This window comes from Mobula birostris, chromosome 6 (genome assembly GCF_030028105.1).
Source record: "Mobula birostris isolate sMobBir1 chromosome 6, sMobBir1.hap1, whole genome shotgun sequence".
NCBI lineage: Eukaryota > Metazoa > Chordata > Chondrichthyes > Myliobatiformes > Myliobatidae > Mobula > Mobula birostris.
Window position 1 is genome coordinate 15,846,506 of NC_092375.1, and position 22,085 is coordinate 15,868,590.

The window sequence follows — 22,085 nt, forward strand, 5'->3', positions numbered from 1 at the left end:
CCCATTATAAGAAAGACGCTGAGGCTTTGGAGAGGGTGCAGAAGAGGTTTATCAGGATTCTGCCTTGATTCAAGTGAATGTGCTATAAGCAACACACATAAAAGTTGCTGGTGAACGCAGCAGGCCAGGCAGCATATCTAGGAAGAGGTACAGTCGACGTTTCAGGCCTGAAACGTCGACTGTACCTCTTCCTAGATATGCTGCCTGGCCTGCTGCGTTCACCAGCGACTTTTATGTGTGTTGCTTGAATTTCCAGCATCTGCAGAACTCCTGTTGAATGTGCTATAACATGAGTTTGGACAAACCTGGGTTGTTTTCGCTGAAGTGACAGAAGGTGAAGGAAGATCTAATAGAAATTTATAAGATTATGAGTGGCATAGAGTAGACTGATAGCAACTATTTCTCAGGGTCAAAATGTCTAATACCAGAGGTCATGTGTTTAAGATGAGGGGAACGTTTTTTTTTACACAGAAGGTGGTGAGTGCCTGGAATGTGCTGCCTGAGTGGTGATAGAGGCACATGGGACCTTTAAGAGACATTTCAATAAGCAGATGAATGTGAGGAAAATGGAAAGATATGGGCATTGTGTTGCGTAAAGAATTAGGTTAGTTGGTAGCTTGATTTTTAATTTAGTTGGTTCAGCATAACTTTGTGGGCTGAAGGGTCTTTCCCTGTGCTGTACTGTTTTAAGTTCTATGTTCCATTGTTACAAGAGTATTGAATTGTCCCTTAGTATGATAAGATGGTCTCTTGACCTTACAATCTACCTTATTATGGCCTTGGACCATATAATCTGCACTTTCTCTGTAGCTGTAATACTTTATTCCACTCTCTGTTATTGTTCACTCTGTACTACTTCAATATACTGATGTGGTGAACTGATCTCTACTAATGGCATGCAATACAATGGTTTTCACTGTACCTTGATCCATGTGACAATAATAAACCCATTTACCAATTAGTTTTGATGAGCCTGAAGTGTCAGTCCATAGCTCCATTGAGTTTCATTGCACAAAGTATCAATAGAAGTGATTACTTGTGATTTTGTAAGTTAACTCTCTTAACTGGACTCCCATGGTGAAACTGACAGCCTGTGTTCTTAAGAGACAATGACGTCTGATTACTGTTGCAAGTGACATGACAGCAGGTTTCTTTCCCCTTTCAAGACAAGTTTTCATTGGAATTTAATAATATTTATTATTCATTCATATGGGTTTTGTTCATATATATGGATGCTAGTCACCTGGGCAGGGGGTTGACAGCATTGTCGCTAATGCAGCAGAAATAAAGGTCTCGGACGAAGGAGTTAGAGTTATGGTGATATAGTGGCAATATTATCAAACTAGCAATGGAGAGATACATGGACAAATCCCCCTGAAATCCTCCGAGTGGGGCAATCCAGAACCAAGGTACGTGTGGAATAGATAGATGGAAGTGGCATGGTAGAGTAGGGGTTAGCACTTTGCTTTTCAGAGCCAGAGATCACTAATCAGGGTTCAATTCCCACAGCAGCCTGTAAGGACTTTGTATGTTCTCCCCGTGACCACATGGGTTTCCTCCAGGAGCTGGTTTCCTCCCACGTTCCAAAGACAATACGGGTCAGAGATAGTTATTTGTGGGCTGCTCAGTATATGATTTCACACAAAAGATGCTTTTCAATGTACACGTGACAACAACCTAATCTCTCTCATCACCCAGGCAAGAGATTCAGTGAGATAGTCAACCTCTCCTTTGCCTCTGTGCAAAGCTAATTGAGAAAATAATAGTGAAATGCAATCATATATTTCAAAGCATTATTACTTCAGCTTTTCCTGAAGTCAGAGTATTGGACGGCACTTCTCAGTGTCTGATATAGGCATTAGTCATTTCTGCAAATTAGTGAATTATCTGTCATGAACTGCATTTACTGTTTTGTAAAGCAAAGCATTTCTGAAGGTGGAATTGGAGCTAATTTTGTGTTTTGACCACACAAAGTAGCTTCGTAAAAAAAAACATTTGGAATTGAGTTAATTTCAAAAATCCTGCAGTAAATCACTGATCTGAATGCTAATTTATGCGGCTGAAAGGGAGCAGGGTGAGCGTAATGGTTTCCATCAACCACTGGGTCGAGATGGTGCCAAACAGAAGTATTTGAATTCTTAAGGTATTTTTCTTTTGCCTATTATCTTAGATCAATTAACTCAGCCTTTCTGACAGAAGAAAACCTTCCATCAGCTGCAGTAATGTTGAAATGTTCACTGCTACTGTGTTTTTATTACTCTATTCAAATAGAGATCTCTGCTGAACTGGGGTGCTGGTAATTCAAGAGGCAATAATTAAATTAGAACTGATGTTGTATTGAGCAAAGGTTGAATGGTCCGTGGGGAGTGGAAAAAGGCCTCCCAAGTTCCAGTAACTTAGTTATCACATAGCTAGTGTATTGCATCGAGTGCTGTGAAGTGTGGATGTGAAGGTCTTTAAGATTAATTAATTAATTCATTTATTGAGATACAATGTGGAATAGGCACTTTCTGCTGTTTGATCCATGCCATCCAGCAGCCCCTGATTTAACCCTAGCCTAATCGCAGGACAATTTTCAATGACCAATTAAGGTAACAACCGATACATCTGTAGACCACGGGAGGAAGTCCACACGGCCACAGGGAAGATGCACGAACTCCTCACATAGAGCAGAGAGAACCATAGAGTGATTCTATAATAAACAGGAGAGATTCTGCAGATGCTGGAAATCCAGAGCAACACACACAAAATGCTGGAGGAACTCAGCACGTCAGGCAGCATCTATAGAAATGAAAGGGTAGATGCTAGAATAAAAAGGTGGAGGGAGGGGAAGAATGGTAGCTAGAAGGTGATAGGTGAAGCCAGGTGGGTGGGAAAGTGAAAGGGCTGGAGAGGAAGGAAACTGAGAGGAGAGCAGCGTGGACCATCGGAGAAAGGGAAGAAGGAGGTACTCAGGAGGAGGTGATAGGCAGGTGAGAAGAGATAAAAAGCCAGAGTGGGAAGAAGAGAAGGTGAGGGGAAATATTTTTTCCAAAGGAGAAATAGATATTCATGTCATCAGATTGGAGGCTACCATCAGATTGGAATTTAAGCTAGAAGCTTAGGTTGTAGAAAATGTGGTTGTTCTCCTTGAAATAAATGAGATTGGGGTTTAGAAACTTGGTGGAGTTGTTGAAAATTAAAGCAAGTGCAGGGGACTTCAGACACTGGAATCTAGACCATAAACAACCTGCAAGGAAACTCAGTGTGCCAAGCAGTATTTGTGAAGGGAAAAGAACTTGGGGTCAAAACCTTACACCAAGGCTGTGTATGGAGAGGGGAGAAAGCTGGAATAAAGTAGAGAGGGGAGTGATGAGACAGGGACTAATAGGGGACAGGGGACCAAGGGAGGGTGAAACCTCATGAGCAGATGGGGCTAGATCGGGGAAGGGGAACGGTGGAGTTATAATGATTAGCTTTATTTGTCACATGTACATCAACACATAAAGTGAAATGTTGGCATCAAATCAATCAGCGAGGATTGTTTTGGAAACAGCCCACAAGTGTCATCAGCTTACAGTGCCAACATAGCATGCCCACAGCTTAATAACCCTAACCCGTAGGTCTTCTGAATATGGGAGGAAACCAGAGCACCTGGAAGAAATCTTACATGGTGACAAGGAGAATGTACAAGATTCTTACAGACAGTTTTGGTAATTGAACTCTGATCTTGTAGCTGGCATGGTGACAGAGTTATGCTATCTCCATTGACCTCTTTCATTAACGAGGCAATTTCACCCATAGAAATGCCGCTCAGTGGATGTTTTAATCGCATAATTTTCTATAATCTCTAGAGATTGTTGTGCGTGAAAGTCCCAGGAGGTCACCAGTTTCTGTGATACTCAAATCACCCTGTCTGGCGAAAACAATCATTCCAGGGTCAAAGTTACTTAGATCACAGTTTTTGCCCATTCTGATGTTTGGTCTGAACAACTACAGAGCCTCTTCATCATACATTGAGTTGCAGCAACGTAATTGGCTAACTAAATATTTGCATTAATGGGCAACTGTACAGGTGTACCTAATAAAGTGGCCACTGAGTGTGTATTTCTTATTGTACTTTATAATATATTTTATGTTTTGCTGCCACTAAGCAACAAATTTCATGACATATGTCAGTGATAATAAACGTGATTCTGAAGCTTTAGGATGCTGGATTATGTGTTTCCATAAGGAGACATATATTAAAGAGAGAGACAGTGGGAAAGAAAATAGCTCAGGGAGTAAATTCTGCAGACTAAGGTCTGAGCTCAAGAAGGCAAAGCCACCAAAGTAAAGTTTAGGAAACCAATGAGTGTTCATTCCATGCCAGTTTAGGAAACTTGACATCTCAGGGCGTATCCTGATGAATTTTCACTCAGCCATTATTGAGAGTATTGTGACCACATCCATCACTGTTTGGTTTTATGCCGCCTCCTCCCTCTGCAAGTCCAGGTTGCAGGGAGTGATCCGCTCAGTGGAGAAGATCAATGGCTATCATTAAAAGACCTGTCTATCACCAGAGCAGAAAAAAATTACTGATGACTCCACCCACTCTAGTAGTCACATATTCACCAAATTGCTGTTAGGTAGACGCTACAAGTCCACCTCCACCAGGACTACACGTCATCTCCAACGATTCTTTCCTGTAGCTATCCAGCTTTTCAAAAGACCTCACTCAGATGTAATTCCCTAACTGTCCCTGCACACCGTGCATTAAATGGCCTTTCCTGCTCTCCTGGTTCTGTTGATAATTATTGAGTCTGTTCATACTTTACATTTATTTAAGTTTTATTATTGACAATGCACATGTGACCGTTCTGCTAATTGATGATTGGTCATGACTGTTTGCACTTTTGTTTTGTGAATTGTTGGTTGTATTGTGTTTTCTGTTATGGTATTGTCCAGTGCTTGGTAATGAACCACAATCAATTCTGGTATGTTTCACATATTGGCAAAAAAGTGATTCTGATTCATAGTCATAATCTGAGGAAACAAACAATCTGCTGGAGGAACTCAGAGGGTCAAGTAGCATCCACGAGTCCTGATTCAATCCAAAACTTGAACAATTCCTATCACACCACCCCACTCACCCAGCCCCACAGATGCTGCTCGGCTGAGTTCCTCCAGCAGATTGTTTGTTGCTCCAGATTCCCAGATCTACTGTCTCTTGTACCTCCATGAGGGAGTTTACTTACTTGATGAGCAATTTAGTTGCATTGGAGGCACTTTGGAAGTTACACAGGTTCAATTCAGGATTTTTCACTGATGAAAGGCTGAGCAGGTTGGCCTTACATCTTTCAAAGTTTAAAAGAAGGAGCGGTAATTATGCAAGTTTCAGAAGGAAATTAACAGGATAGATGCTGATTGGATGTCTTTCCCTCACAGAGGAGTCCAGAACTTCAGGATGTAGTTTTAGAATGTGGGCTCAGGTGTAAGACAGTGATGAAGAAGAAGTTCTTCCATCAATGAGGTTATGAAACTTTAGAATCCTCCACTCCAAGCAGACCAGTCATGATCATAGTGAATGGTGAAGCAAGCTTAGGAGGACTACTTACAACTCTTATATTCTTATGTTTTTCTCTGTATCATAAATCTTTCAAGCACCCTTGCTTTCTTAGTCCCTTCATCTGTAAGAAATCTATCAGCCAATGCCTTGAAATGTCTACTTCAGCCTCAACAACTTTTCAGGAAAGCAAGATAAACATTTATTGTCCATTTCTAATTACCCTTGAGAATCTCCTCTGCTGTAATTATCAATTGTTTTGGAAGCAAAGACAACCGATAGCCTAAAAATATGAGAAGAACCCAGTATTATCCTTGTTAACTCGTTCCTCAGTGAGTGGTTCTTCAACGTGTAGATGCCCTATGAGTTGTGGTAACCTTGAGGCCAGGACAAAGAGCTACCAGCTTCACATACTTCTCCAAGAAAGATGAAAGTTTACACAATAAATAGCAAGGAACGTAGGTTAGAATAATCACTCATTTCACAGACTTACACTTGAAAATAATGTTACCTAAGTAATATGTTGTTGCAGCACGGTAGCATAGCTGTTAGTACATCCCTTTACAGCCTCAGTCAGTGATCACAAACAGGGGTTCAATTCCCATTGCTGCCTGTAACTGCATTGTTTTCCTCCGAGTGTTCTGCTTTCCTCCAATATTCCAAAGATGAACGATTAAGGGTTTGTGAGTTGTGGACATGCTATGTTGGCATCGGAAGCGTAGCAATACTTGCACAATCCTCGCTGATTTGATTTGATGCGACACAAATGGCACATTTCACTGTATGTTTTGATCTGCATGTGACAAATAAAGCTAATCTTTCTTTATCTTTTATGTCTTGGTACTCCTTCAAGGAGACAGAATCTTCCACAGGCAGAAAAAATTAGTGAGAAGAGTAACTTTTGTTGTCACAGCTAATTTATATAACATTCTAATGCTTTTGCACTTCTCAATGTATCTCAAGGATTTCCAGCAATGAAGTTAATCCTGTCTACGTTATACAGTGTATCTCAATAAAGTTCATTCAATAACATTTTATTAAAACTATTACCTGAATTGTTCTTGTATTTTTTTACATAAAACATAATTTTGGCTGTATTTAAGGCAATGTAATACAAGATGCAACATGGTATTGCATGAGGTGAGAAATATTCACTGTTTTCCAATAAGTTAGTGATGTTTATATTATCACCTCAAGGCTAGGCCACTACTTTACAGTATATTGACAAATGAAATCTCACTTTTATTAATATTCATTGAGGATGTGTTTCTTCCTTTGCTGCTTTACAGATGGAATTATAATCTAATCTGTTGATTATTCAGGAAGAACTACATTTTTTGCCTTTTGCCTTTACAACTTTTGAAGCTGAGAATACAACGCAAGATGAAAGCAACGTTGGCTGAAAAAAAAATCAGATTTTCAATACTCTAACGATTGAGTGGTAGGTGTGTTCTGCAATGGAGAGCATGGCCTGTGCGTCTGGGAGAACTCTCCTGGGATATCAGTTCAGGAGCAACCTCCTTGGCTTTCTCCCAGGGAACATTTCCCTGGGCCATAGGTTTGTGAGTCTGTCTCACTGGACAGTGTGTCTGTGAGTATTCTCTTTAGATTTGGAAGGCAGTCCTAAGCTTAGGTAATACAGAAAAATTACTAGGCCTCACATACCAAATGTAGGAGGAACTCAGCAGGCCAAGTGCTCAACGAAGCAGTCTTCCAATCTATGTTGAGTCTCACTGATATACAGGAGGCCACACTGGGAGCACCAAACACAGTATATGACCCCAGCAGACTCACAGGTGAAGTGTCGCCTCACCTAGAAGGACTGTTTAGGTCACTGAATAGTAGCGAGGGAGGAGGTGTAGGGGCAGGTGCAGCACTTGTTTCACTCGCAAGGATAAGTGCCAGGAGGCACCGCACCAAGCACCTACACTCCATCTGCCAGAAAAAGCGGGATCTCCTCGTGTCCATCCATTTTCATTCCACTTCTCATTCCCATTCCGATAAGTCCATCCATGGCCTCCTCCACTGTTGTGATGAGGCCACACTTAGATTGGAGGAGCAACACCTTATATTCCATTTGGGTAGCTTCCAGCCTGATAGCAGGAACATTGATTTCTCAAACTTCCAGTAATACCCCACCACCTCCTCCCCTTCACCTTTTCCCTCTCTCATCTTATTTCCTTGCCCACCCATCACCTCCCGCTGGTGCTCGTCCTCCCTTTTCTTTCTTAAATGGCCTTCTGTCTCTTTCACCAATCAACTTCTCAGCTCTTTACTTCATCTCTCTCCCTCCAAGTTTCACCTATCATCTTGTGCTTCTCTCTCCCTACCCCCATCTTTCAAATCTACTCCTCAGCTTTTTTCTCCAGTCCTGCTGAAGGATTTTGGCCTGAAACGTTGACCGTACTCTTTTCTAGATAGGGTGTGGGTACGTGGCCAAGTGGTTAAGGCATTGGACTAGTGACCTGAAGGTCGTGAGTTCGAGCCCCAGCCGAGGCAACATGTTGTGTCCTTGAGCAAGGCACTTAATCACACAGTGCTCTGCGACGACACTGGTGCCAAGCTCTATGGGTCCTAATGCCCTTCCCTTGGACAACATTGGTGTCGTGGAGAGGAGAGACTTGCAGCATGGGCAACTGCTGGTCTTCCATACAACCTTGCCCAGGCCTGCGCCCTGGAGAGTGAAGACTTTCCAGGCGCAGATCCATGGTCTCGCAAGACTAATGCCTTATATATTACTCTTTTCTATGGATGCTGCCTGGCCTGCTGAGATCCTTCAGCATTTTGCATGTATGTTGCTTGGATTTCCAGCATATGCGGATTTTCTCTTGTTTGTGACAGGAAAATTACTGCAGACTTTGTCAAAATTGTGATGAGGTTTTTAAATGTTTTCAAATTTAGCAGCAGGAGGAGAGGAGCCTTTGGATTCTGTCATCCCTGGAGTGTCGGACAATGAGGGGGAGCTTTGTTAGAGGTATACAAAATTATGAGGTAGAATAAATGCAAGCAGGTTTTTTCCCCACTGAGTTTAGATGAGCCTGGAACAAGAGGTCATAGATTAAGGGTGAAAGGTGAAATGTTTAAGAGGAGCATAGGTAGGACCTTCTTCACTCAGAGCATGGTGAGAGTGTGGAACGAGCTGACAGTGGGTGTCGTGGATGTGGGTTTGATTTCAAGATTTAAGAAACGTTGAATAGGAGAGGTATGGAAGGTTATTGTCCATCTGCAGGTCGTTGGGACTAGACAGAATAATTGATGGCATAGACTGGATAATTGGAAGGGTTTGTCTCTGTGCTGTAATATTCTTTGAATCTCTGACTCCATATGTCTGTCTGAGGACAACAAATACTAGACAGCATGTGATTAGTGTGTGTGAGAGAGAAAGGTTAACAAAGATGGGGTGTGTAAATTTAAAAACACAAACATGAGGAAATCTGCAGATGCTGGAATTTCAAGCAACACACATAAAAGTTGCTGGTGAACGCAGCAGGCCAGGCAGTATCTCTAGGAAGAGGTACAGTCGAGACCCTTCTTTCAGTTAGTCCTGACGAAGGGTCTCAGCCCGAAACGTCGACTGTACCTCTTCCTAGAGATGCTGCCTGGCCTGCTGCATTCACCAGCAACTTTTATGTGTGTTGGTGTGTGGCAAGTTTTTGTTTTACAGAGAGATTGGCAGGTGCCCAGAATGGGTTGCCTGGTACAACAATAGAAGCAGATACAATGGTAGCATCTGAGAAGCTTTTAGACGGGCATGAATATGCAGGGATACGGATTATGTGCAGGCAGAAGGTACCTTATTTAATTTGAGGTAATGTTCAGCACAAGCATTTTGAGCTGAAGGGCCGGGTCCTGGGCTGCACTGTTCTATGTTCCATGTATAAAGAGAGAGTTTCATGAGGTACAGAAACAGCCCCTTTGGCCCACTATATCTGTACTGGCCACCATGTGCCTGTAGCCACTAATCCCATTTGCTAGCTCTCAGTCTGTAGACTTCTATGCCAAAGCAGCTTAGGTGCTAACCTAAATTATTCTTCAATGTTGTGCAAGGGCCTGCCCCCACCACCCAGTCAGACCATATACTCCAGATTTCAGCTTCTAGCTAGGTGAAAAGGTTCTCCCCAAATCCCCTAAAATCTCCTACCCCTTCCTTCAACCTGTGCCTTCTGATTATGGGCATTTCCAAAATTTTCTCACCATCAACCCTATCCATGACCCTTCGAGTTGTGCATACCTTAATAGGCTTCAATAGGTGTCAATAGGTACATTTAATGTCAGAGAAATGTATACTATATACATCCTGAAATTCTTATTCTTCGCAAACATCCACGAAAACAGAAGAGTACTCCAAAGAATGAATGACAGTTAAATGTTAGAACCCCAAAACCCCCCCATCTCTCCCCTCCCACACACAAGCAGCAGCAAAGCAACAATCCACCCACCGGCAAAAAACATCAGCACCCTCCACCGAGCACTCAAGTGTGCAGCAAACCATCAATAAAGACATATATTTGCAATACCCCAAAAGCTACTCGTTCACCCAGGAATTTGACATAAAATGGGCTCTCTCTCTCCCTAATAAGGGGAATAGAGATATCCCCATCTCACAGCAAGAGAGGAGACATAACAAACAACTCACTGATTTAGATGTTAAAATTAGTTTCACCCCTCAACCTCCTCCACTCCAAAGAAAATAAGTCCGACCTATTAGTATTGCATTTCTCCATCCCTGGCACCTTCCTGGTTAATCTCTTCTACACCCTCTCATCCTTCCCAGAACCACGCTTCATACTCCAGCTGTGACCTAAATATTATTTTATGTGATTGCATTATAACCTCCTTTTTCACGCCATTGTGAGCACATGGCCAAATGCTTAAGGCATTCAACTAGTGATCTGAAGGTCGTGAGTTCGAGCCCCAGCCGAGGCAACGTGTTGTGTCTTTGAGCAAGGCACTTAATCACACAGTGCTCTGCGGTGACACTGGTGCCAAGCGGTATGGGTCCTAATGCCTTTCCCTTGGGCAACATCAGTGTCGTGGAGAGGGGAGACTTGCAGCATGGGCAACTGCTGGTCTTCCATACAACCTTGCCCAGGCCTGCACCCTGGAGAGTGAAGACTTTCCAGGTGCAGATCCATGGTCTCGCAAGACTAATGGATGGCTTTATTTACTTTACCCCAGCTAACGAGTATCCTAAATAACTTTCCGATGCCTCTCATCTCTGTCTTCTGCCATCTTAAAAGATCATCGGACACGTACATCAAGGTTCCTCTATTCCTTAATACTTCCTCAGGTTTTAGCATTTAATATGTAGATTATGGCTGTAATAGAACATGTTTATCATGGTTAAATTCCATATGTCTTTGCATTCGCCACTTTACCAACTCTTGCAAGTTTGGTGGCAACATTTAAGAGAAGTTTGAATCGGTACACGGATAGGAGGTGTTTGGAGGGCTATGGTCCAGGCACAGGTTGATGGGACTAGGTGGAATAACAGTTCAGCACACAGACTAGATGGTCGAAAGGGTCTGATTCTGATTTCCAGTGCTCTATGACTCTACGACTCTATCAATATTGCCCTGATTCCAAAAACTACCCTCCTCACTACCATCACCAGTTACTTTGTGCAATCTCCAAATTTACTCAGCATATGTTTTATGATCTCATTTAGATTGTTAGTGCATATAAGAAACAGGAAGGGGCCCTGTACTGATCGTAAACACAAAATAATCTGCAGATGCTGGGTCAGAGCAACACCCACAACACGCTGGAGGAACTCAGTAGGTTGGGCAGCATCTGTGGAAAAGATTGGTCGACGTTTCCACGGATGCTACCCGACCTGCTGAGTTCCTCCAGCGTGTTGTGGGTGTTGCCCAGTACTGATGCCTGGGGTACACTCCTAGTGGCAGGCTTCTAATCACAACAGCAATACTTCACCATCACCTCTACCTCCTGTTAGCAAGCCAACTTTGCAACTGCTTTAATTCCTTCGGAGTCTATCCTTTTGTACCTGACTTCCATGTGAAACCTTGTTAAAGGCTTTACTGAAGTCCTTGGAGAGTACGTCAGCCACACTGTTCCTCATTCTCAATCATCATCATCATTATGTGCCATGTTACATGACATAAGTGATTATGGTCTCATGACCATGATTGCTCTTGGCCAATTTTTCTCAGAAGTGGTTTCCCATTGCTTTCTTCTGGGAAGTGTTTTTACAAGCCAGGCGACCCCAGCCATTATCAATATTCTTCAAAAATAGTCTGCCTGTCATCAATGGGGGCATAACCAGGACTTGTGATATGCACCAGCTGCTCATACGACCATCCACCACCTGCTCCCATGGCTTCATCTGACCCTGATCAAAGGGCTAAGCAGAGGCTACACCTTGCCCAATGGTGACCTGCAAGTTAGAGGAGGGAAGGAGCACCTTACATCTACTTTTGAAGAGACGTAGACCGCACCACCTAGATCAATAATAACCCATCAAGAATGTAATTAAATTTTTGGATAGTCAGAGGCTTTTTCCCAGGGCTGAAATAGCTTTCACTGGAGAGCACAGTTTTAAGGTGCTTGGAAGTAGGTACAGAGGAGATGTCAGGGGTAAGTTTTTTTACAGTGAGTGAGTGGAATGGGCTGCTGGTGACGGTGGTAGAGACGGATATGATACGGTCTTTTAGGAGACTCTCGGATAGGTACATGGTGCTTAGAAAAATAGAGGGCTATGGGTAACCCCAGGTAATTCTGAAGTAAGTACATGTTCGGCACAGCATTGTGGGCTGAAGGGCCTGTATTGTGCTCTAGTTTTTCTATGTTTCTACAATTATCCACACTACCATTGTTCAATAAGGGTTTCACATTTGCGGCATTCCAGTCATTTGGCACTTCATCTGTGGCCAGTGAAGATTTCAATATCTTCCACATGGCCACAGATATCTCTTCCTAATTCTCATTGCACTCTGGGCTATGTCAAAACAGAGCATCTAGATCTATCCCACTTTATGCCCACAAAGACACCTAATCTCTTCCTTTATACTCTTAATGTGCTTAAAAATTTCATATTCCCAAGTAAAATGCCTAACTTCAATGTTATTCTCCTTGGTGAATATAGACAAAAAATATTAATCTCAGGCCTCACCATATTACAGGGAAGATTCTAGCATGGATAAAACAGTGCCTGACTGGCAGGAGGCAAAGTGTGGGAGTACAGGGAGCTACTTCTGGTTGACTGAAGAATTTCTTTAGCCAGAGAATGGTGAATCTGTGGAATTCATTGCCATAGGCAGCTGTACAGGCTAGGTATTTATGTATATTTAAGGCATGGGATTCTGGATTGATCAGGGCATGAAGGGATATGGGAAGAAGGCAGGAGATTGGGGCTGAAAGGAACATTGGATCAGCCATGATGAAATGCCAATAGACAACAGACAATAGGTGCAGGTGTAGACCATTCGGCCCTTTGAGCTATCACTGCCATTCACTGAGATCATTGCTGATCATCCACAATCAATACCCTGTTCCTGCCTTCTCCCCATATCCCTTGACTCCACACTATTTTGAAGAGCTCTATCTAACTCTCTCTTGAAAGAATCCAGAGAATTGCCCTCTACTGCCTTCTTAGGCAGAGCATTCCATAGATCCACGACCCTCTGTGTGAAAAAGTTTTTCCTCAACTACGTTCTAAATGGCCTACTCCTTACTCTTAAACTGTGGCCTCTGGTAATGGATTCCCCCAACATCGGGAACATCGGCAGAGCAGACGCGATGGGCCAAATGTCCTAATTCTGCTCTTATATCTTGTTGTCTTATGGTCTTATGGTAATATCTCCATGGGTGCATTCTCTTTAGGTCCACAATGGGCTCCATTCTTTTCTTGTTTTGCTTTAATATATTTATAAGATATATTCAGATTTCAGAATTAGACGTAGTGATCACATGTACATTGAGACATGCAGTGAAATGTGTCACTGATAAGCAACACACATAAGGACATACTGTGGGCAGCACACCAATGCCACCAGACATTCCAGCGGCAACATTATGTGCCCGCAATGCTGAGCAGAACAACACAGAAAACAGCAAGCACCAAAACAACAACAAACAAGCCCCTTTCCTCCAACTCACACACACACACACACACACACACACAGACAGTCCTCCAACTTCAGGAAAGGCCTCCATGCCAGCAGTCTCCAGTCTCCAGTTTTCACCCATCAAGCTTCAACCTCCATCTCAAAGCTCATTTAAATCTTCGGTGTCGACCCTGGACTATTGGATGACGGGACCCTAAACTCTAGGCTTGAGCACCCAGTGTGCCAACTCACCAGCCCTCGTCGCTCCTCATGCTTCCTGTTTACATGGACATCAATCCTGGGACCCAGCAAGCTGGGCCAACCCGACCTCCACGGATGCCCTTTGTCACCCGCCTACATTGCTGGGTTTAGAGAACAGAGCGGAGGCCTGGACGCCAGATGACCTTCGTCCCATGTCCGTGCTGAGATTTTTCTTAGTTTCACTTTTGCAGTGATAATTAGTGTTCCCTCTTTCCAACTCTTTTTCAGTACCCTGACCTCCTCCATCCTCTTCTGAAAGACATTCCCATTTTCAATGATGCCTATACTTCCTTTCTTTTCTTTATCAAACCCCTTGATATCCTGGGACATCTAGTTTCCTTGAACTTGCTGCACCCTCACGGGAACACCTTGCCCCTGAACTCTCACGATTTTACTTTTAAGACTCCTGTTGTTGGTTCAGCCTGCATGTAGTTGTGTCCTGTCTATACTTACCATGTTGTGTCTAATGATGTTGAAATCAACTATCCCCTACCATCACCCTGTTCAAACTGAACACTGAGTTATGGTCACTATTCTCAAAGTGCTCACCTATAACACTTCAGCTACTTGGCAGATTAATTCCTTAGAATTATGTGTAGACAATTTGTAAAGCTCCAATACACTTACACCAGATTGATAATAGATTATACGAGGAGTGCAAGCACCTTATATTGGCTCCTGAAGAAGGGTCTTCGTCTGCAATGTTGACTGTTTCTTCATTTCCATAGATGCTGCCTGACCTGCTGAGTTCCCCCAGCATTTTGTGTATGTTGCTTTAGATTTCCAGCATCTGCAGATTTTCTCATGTTTATATTGGTATACTTAGAGTGGAAGTTGATGTGTTTTTGATTAGTCAAAGGTTACAGGGAGAAGGCAGGAGAATGGGGCTGAGAGGGATAATAAATCTCCCATGATGGGCTGAATGGCCTAATTCTGCTCCTGTGACTTACGCTCTTATGGTCTACCTTACAGAGCTATCTTGCTTCCACCCAGGCTCATGCAGAACTGGTATTAAAATGAAAATAAAAGGAGTTATTAAATAGCAAGACACACTGAGTCAAAATGTTTTTTTTAATTTATCACTGAGGTTTTGCCACTGTCTCAGATGAGAGGGTAAATCAAGAGACCATTAGCCTGCTTAGCTGGGTGTAAAGGATCCAGCAGGATTGTTTGAAGAACACGAGAGTTTGCCTGAAAATGTCAGTCATTTTTCTCACTGTTGTGTGAGGGATAACAGGCATTTAAAGTCAAAGAGCTTATAAATGTTAGTTTTTTTTTCATCGATTGTTTATTACATAGAACATGGAACATTACAGCACAGTACAGGTTCTTTGGCCCACAGCATTGTGTGTGCTTTTTAATCTACTCCAAGTTCAATCCCACCCTTCCCCCCTATATACATACCCTTCCATTTTCTATCATCTATATGCCTGCGAGTCTCTGAATTGCCCTTAATGTATTTGCCTCTATGCAAAAAAAAATACTATTATCTAGAGGGTAATTGTTGTCACCACCCATCACTGAATGATTATCTCAGTCATCAGAAGCCACCAATCTCCGAATTTTTAGATATCATTCCGTTTCCATGCCACTATTCATTTGGTTACAATAATCCCACAACTTTAATAGGGAACAGCAGGGATAATTCTGATATCTGGCTTAATGCTGGAGAGTTTAATAACATCGTAGTTGAAATTACTGGACTTGTATTAAGAAGTCCAGATGATTGGAAAGAAAATAAGATTTAATCCTAAATCAGATTCTGTGACTGAAAATAAAGTCTATGGTGAGGACTTCCATGAAAATTGTCATTTTCAATAGTGCCTTTCAGGAAAGGAAATCTACTGTCCTAATCAAGTCCATTTGACTTCAGACATACAATAATGTGACTTTCTCCAACAGGCATTGTGCATCAGTGACAATCTGGGTTGGAAAACACAGACATCCCACCTCTCCCGGAAGTTCCGGGAGTCTCCCGCATATTAATAGTGGCTCCCTGATGCCTACAAATTATATACAATATCACGGAAATCAATTTTTTTGAGAGCGAGCGAGAGAAAGCAAGAGAGAGCGCGAGAGCGACCATGAGAGAGCGCGTGTGCGAGAGAGAGCAAGCGAGAGAGAAAGCAAGCGAGAGCGCTTGAGAGCGTGTGAGCGACCCCAAGAGAGGGAGAGAGAGCGCGCAAGTGAGAGCGCGCCATGGCAGAGTGTTCCAAAAAAATAAAACATATGTCACCCCAGACTACACTAAAGTGTACCCCTCCCTAATAGGGGTCAAAATAATGACAGTGTTGTTCTCTGCACTGTTTGCAACAGTGACTTTTCTATTGCCCATGGTGGGTTAAGACTGTAAAAGACATGTTGAGGTGAGTTTAACAGGTGTCAAGACTGTAAAAGACATGTTGAGGTGAGTTTAACAGGTGTCATTCGTTCATTAGCACAGCTAACGTTATTTAAACTAGCTGGCCAACTGCTAAGGAGCTACTCTATTGCAGACATCCCACCTCTCCCGGGAGTGTCCCGCAAATTGATGGTGCTACCTCCCTGAAATGAGTTTTTGCAGGGTGGGATGTCTGTGAACATTTGGTAGCAAAGGCAGTGATATCCACATCGTATAGTACAGTGGTACAGCACTTAGCATAATGCTTCACAGGGCCGGTCATCTGGGTTCAATTCCTGCCGTTGTCTGTAAGGAGTTTGCATGTTCTTCCCATGACAATGTGGGTTTCTTCTCGGTGCCGCAATTTCCCCCCACGTTCGAAAGACGTACAGGTTAAGGTTAATAATTTGTAAGCATGCAAGTTTGGCACGGGAGCACAATGACACTTCCAGGCTGCCCCCAGCAATTCTCAGACTGTGTTGGTCATTGATGCAAATGAAGCATTTCATTGTATGATAAATAAAGCTAAACTTCAATCTTTGTTCTAGTGGATGTTCAGGAAAAAATATATAAACTTAATTTGGTTGTCAGTGTTAATTTTAATGATGACTTTGACCTTGCTGGCCATGCTATTTGTATTTTGCAGTGTTCTAGTTCCGGAGTGATGAATGGAATTGTACTGTTCCCTCCTCTGTAAAAAAACAAGTGGCATTTCTGAAGGCACATTGGAAACATGAACATTGTCCCCTTCAGTTGCACAGGGAGCCACTTAAACCCGGCTCACCACCCCTGTTGATCAAAACTTTTCAACTACGTTTAAAATCAAGCAGAGAGTTTTAAACAGGGTGCTTTAACCAGGGAAGGGGGTCAGAAACTAGAGGGCATAGCTTTAAGGTGAGAGGGAACAATTTAATAGTGATATGAGAGGTAAATCCTTCATGCAGAGGGAGATGAATATATGCAATCACCTAACGGAGAAGGTGATTGAGGCAAATACAGTATCAATACTTAAAATAATTTTGCATAGCCACATGGATAGGAAAGGTTATGGAAAACATGGCAAATAGGATTAGTTTAGGTAGGCCCCCTGATTAGCATTGGCTAGTTGGACTGAAAGGTGTGTTTCCTGTTTCACTTAGGGGACGTGGGGGAATAAAATACAGGAGTATTTGGCGGAGGGGCGGGAGAAAATTTAAATTCCATACAGATAGCCACAGAAGTCAAAATCAAACCCAGGTCCTGGACAATTTCATTAGGAGATTGAGGAAGTTTAGTATGCCAGCAAAGACTCTATAGCAAATTTCTACTAGTGTCCTACTGAGAGCATTCTAACTGGTTGCATCACCATCTGAGATGGAGGCGCCAATGTACAGGATCCGTGTAAGCTAAAGAGGGTTGTAAATTCAGCCTGCTCCATTAGGGGCACTAGTGTCCCCAACATCAAGGTAATTTTCAATAGGTGATGCCTTAAGAAGGCGGAATACATCATTAACGTCCAACAAGATCAAGGCCATGCCCTCTTCTCATTACTGCAATAAAGGAGAAGGCAGAGGAGTCTGAAGACTCAGTGTCTGAGGAACAGCTTCATCCTCCCCGCCATCATATTTCTGAACAGACCATGAGCCCATATACATCAGCTCAATTTCTGCTCTTTTTGCACTGTATCTTTCTGTATATTTTTTATATTTCTCATTGAAATCTGTGGCAATTTGTTTTATGTATTACACAGTACTGCTGTTGTAAAACAACAACTTTCATAGCATAGGTTGACAGTAATCAACCTGTTTGTGAAACAGGATCAGAATCAGGTTTAATATCACTGGCATGTGTCGTGAAATTTGTTAACTTAGCAGCAGCAGTTCAAAACAACACATAATATAGATGAAAAAAAATCAATCAATCAATCAATTAATAATTGTATGTGTATATTGAATAGATTAAAAATTGGCAAAAACAGAAATAATATATATTAAAACAGTGAAGTAGTGTTCATGGGTTCAATGTTCATTTAGGAATCGGATGGCAGAGGGGAAGAAGCTGTTCCTGAATCGCTGAGTGTGTGCCTTCAGGCTTCTGTACCTCCTACCGGATGGTAACAGTGAGAAAAGGGCATGCCCTGGGTGCTGGAGGTTCTTAATAATGGACGCTGCCTTTCTGAGGCACAGCCACCTGAAAATGTCCTGAGTACTTTGTAGGCTAGTACCCAAGATGGAGCTGTCTAAATTTACAACCCTCTGCAGCTTTTTCGGTCCTATGCAGTAGCACCCGTCACCCCCCAAACCAGAGGGTGATGCAGCCTGTCAGAATGCTCTCCACGGTACATTCTTTGAAGTTTTTAAGTGTTTTTGTTTACATACCAAATCTCTTCAAACTCCTAATGAAGTGTAGTCGCTGTCTTGTTTTCTTTATTACTGCATCAATATGTTGGGACCAGGTTAGGTCCTCAGAGATCTTGACATGCAGGAGCATGAAAGTGCTCACTCTCCCCACTTCTTATCCCTCTATGAGGATTGGCATGTGTTCCTTTGTTAAACCTTTCCTGAAGTCCACAATCAGCTCTTTCGTCTTACTGACGTTGAGTGCAAGGTTACCATTCCACTAGTTGGTATTTCTCACTCCTGTATGCCCTTTCATCTCCATCTGAGATTCTACCAACAGTGGTGTTACCATCAGCAAATTTATGGATGGTATTTGAGCTATGTCTAGCCACACAGTCATGGGTATAGAGAGAGTAGAGCAGTGGGCTAAGCAGACATCCCTGTGGTGTACCAGTATTGATCATCAGCAGGGAGGATATGTTAGCACCAATCTGCAGAGGCTGTGCCCTTCCAGTTAGGAAGTCGAGGATCCAATTGCAGAGGGAGGTACAGAGGCCCAGGTTCTACAACTTCTCAATCAGGATTGTGGAAATGATAGCATTAAATGCTGAGCTATAGTCAATGAACAGCATACTGACGTAAGTGTTTGTGTTGCCTATGTGGTCTAAAGCCGTGTGAAGAGTCATTGAAATTCATCTGCCGTTGACCTATTGTGGTGATAGGCAAATTGCAATGGATCCAGGTCCTTGCTGAGGCAGGAGTTCAACCTGGTCATGACCAACCTCTCAAAGCATTTCATCAGTGTAGATGTGAGTGCTAATGGGTGATAGTCATTAAGGCGGTTCACATTATTCTTCTTAGGCACTGGTATAATTGTTGCCTTTTTTGAAGCAAGTGGGGACAGAGTTCGAGATGATTTGTAGGGATGGAATACAAAATCCTTTCAAAGTCTCTGAAGCTCAGTCCCTCCTAAAGTGGTACCTCATCATTGCAGCTCCTCAGTCAATCCCTCCTTTGTCTGTCCTGCAAGAATTCAGTCTTAATTTACACATGGATAAGTCAAACTATAAATAAATGTCCAATAAATGCACCCTTACAAGACCTAAGTGAAGTGACATATCAGTCAAGCAAGCAAAACAATGCAGTGTAAAGTGTTTGATACAGAGTTAGTGGATGCCTTTTGTCTGCATGTGTGTGTTAATGTCAATGTGAAGTTTAATCACTGTAACAGATTGGAATCTGTTGCAGCCATGAATTGAACATGATTGGATTGTGCTATAAGCAGCCCTAACAAGCAGGACCTGGGTGTTCATATGGCAGCCCTTCAGCCCAACAAATCGCTACCAACCTTCATGCAACCAGTTACACTAAGATCAGTCTATTTTCTCTTCATTCCTCTCAATGCTCCATGAATTCTACTTCTCAGCCTCAACAGAGGGGAAACTTACAGTGGCCAATTAAATTCAAAGTAGAATTTATTCTCATATTTATTTTTTTTTAATTTAGACACACAGATCGATAACCAACCCTTCCTGCCCACTAAGCCCATGCTGCACAATTACATCCATGTGACCAATTAACCTACTACCCCAAATGTCTTTGAATATAAGAAATAGGAGCAGAATTATGTCATTTGGCCCATCGAGTCTGCTCCACCATTTAATCATGGCTGATCCTTTTTTGCCCTCCTCAGCCCGCTCCCCGGCCTTCTCCCCATAATCTTTGATGCTGCATCAACCCAAGAACCTAACAAGCTCTGCCTTAAATACACCCAACAACCTGGCCTCCACAACTGCCTGTGGTAACAAATTCCATAAATTCACCACCCTTGCCTGAAGAAATTTCCCCACATCTCTGTTTTAAATAGATGACCCTCTATCCTGAGGCTGTGCCCTCTTGTCCTAGACTCCCCCATCATGGGAACCATCCTTTCCACATCTACTCTGTCTAGGGCTTTCAACGTTTGAACAGTTTCAATGAGGTTCCTCCCTCCCCCCAGTTGTTCTAAATTCCAGCAAGTACAGACCCAGAATAAGACCATAATATATATGGAATGAGGGAAACCATAGTATCTGGAAAAAAACACAAATATGAGGAAATCTGCAGGTACTGGAAATCCAGAGTAATGCATGCAAAATATGGAAGGAACTCAGCAGGTCAGGTATCATCTATGGAAATGAATAAATAGTTGATGTTTCGGTCTGAAACCCTTCTTCAGGACTGGAGGAAAACCATGTGATCACGGGGAGAATGTACACACTCCTTACAGAGAGCGGTGGAACTGAACTTGGGTCGCTGGCACTATAGTAGTGTTCGTCTAATCACCACCTTAGCAGGCTGTCCTAATGTGCACAAGTACGTGTATACACAGATGCAATCAACAACTAGCAGCCCCATCACTGGCACGTTTTTTTTTACAAGAATGGACACAATTAGAACATAAAAATGTCCGTTTAGTGCAAAGTGATCAAAGTAGTTTGTGAAAAACTTGCAGCAGCGTCACAGGCTCATCACATCTTGCAAAAAGCATAAATTATATACACTATTTTACAAGAATGAACATAAAAAGTCCATTTTAGTGCCAAGGGTTCAAAGTGGTCATAGTCTCACTGAACTGTTTTGTCAGTTGGTTGAAGAGAAGCAGATATTCTTGAAGCTGGTGGTGTTGGACTTGAGGCGTCTGTATCTCCAGCTAGATGGTAACTGTGAAAAGATAACATGACCAGGCTGGAGGGGGTCTTTGATGATAGACCATGCCTTCTTCTTGCAACACCTCCACCAGATGATGCAATTAACCCTCCAATGCATACAGAGAGAATGTGCAGACTTTGCACAGTCAGCACCCAAAGTTAGGGTTGAAGCTGAGCCACCATGGATATAAGGCACCAGCTTTACTAGCTGTAGTGCGGAGCCCTGCTCGTTGTCAAGCAGGTTGAACAGGAAGAGGTCTCCCCACGCCCAAATTTATCACTCCCAAAACACTGGGCCATAGCCAATGTACGATCACTCCCATCACCTCTGTCTCACTGTCTTCCTGGAAATGACCATTGTGAAGTTGCCTGTCAATCATATACATCATCAGTAATGTGGGTGGGGCAATCTTTCACCCACAGAATGCCAAGCAAGCTGCAGATGCTGTGATTCCGAAACAAAACCAGGCAGCACCTAACAAGTCAAGAGGCATCATTGGGAAGAGAAACAAAGAGAGACTGGCATCAAATATCCTTCATCAAAACTGGAAATAAAGTAAAAAAAATGTGTTAGTTTATAATAAGAAATAGATTGGAGAGTGCAAAAATCAATCAAGGTAAGAATTACTTAAAAAAACTGGCTGCTGGAGACAGAAAAGAAAAATGAAGCAAACTGAAACAGAAAAGGAAAATTACATTTGCGGTGAGAGGGCAAAAGTATTCTGGCTAAATTCAATATTAATTGAAAGACTGAAAGATTAGCTTGATTTGTTACAAGTACATCGCCCAAGGACCAACATGGTCCAAGAATGTGCTGGGGCTACATATAATTTACATATTACTATT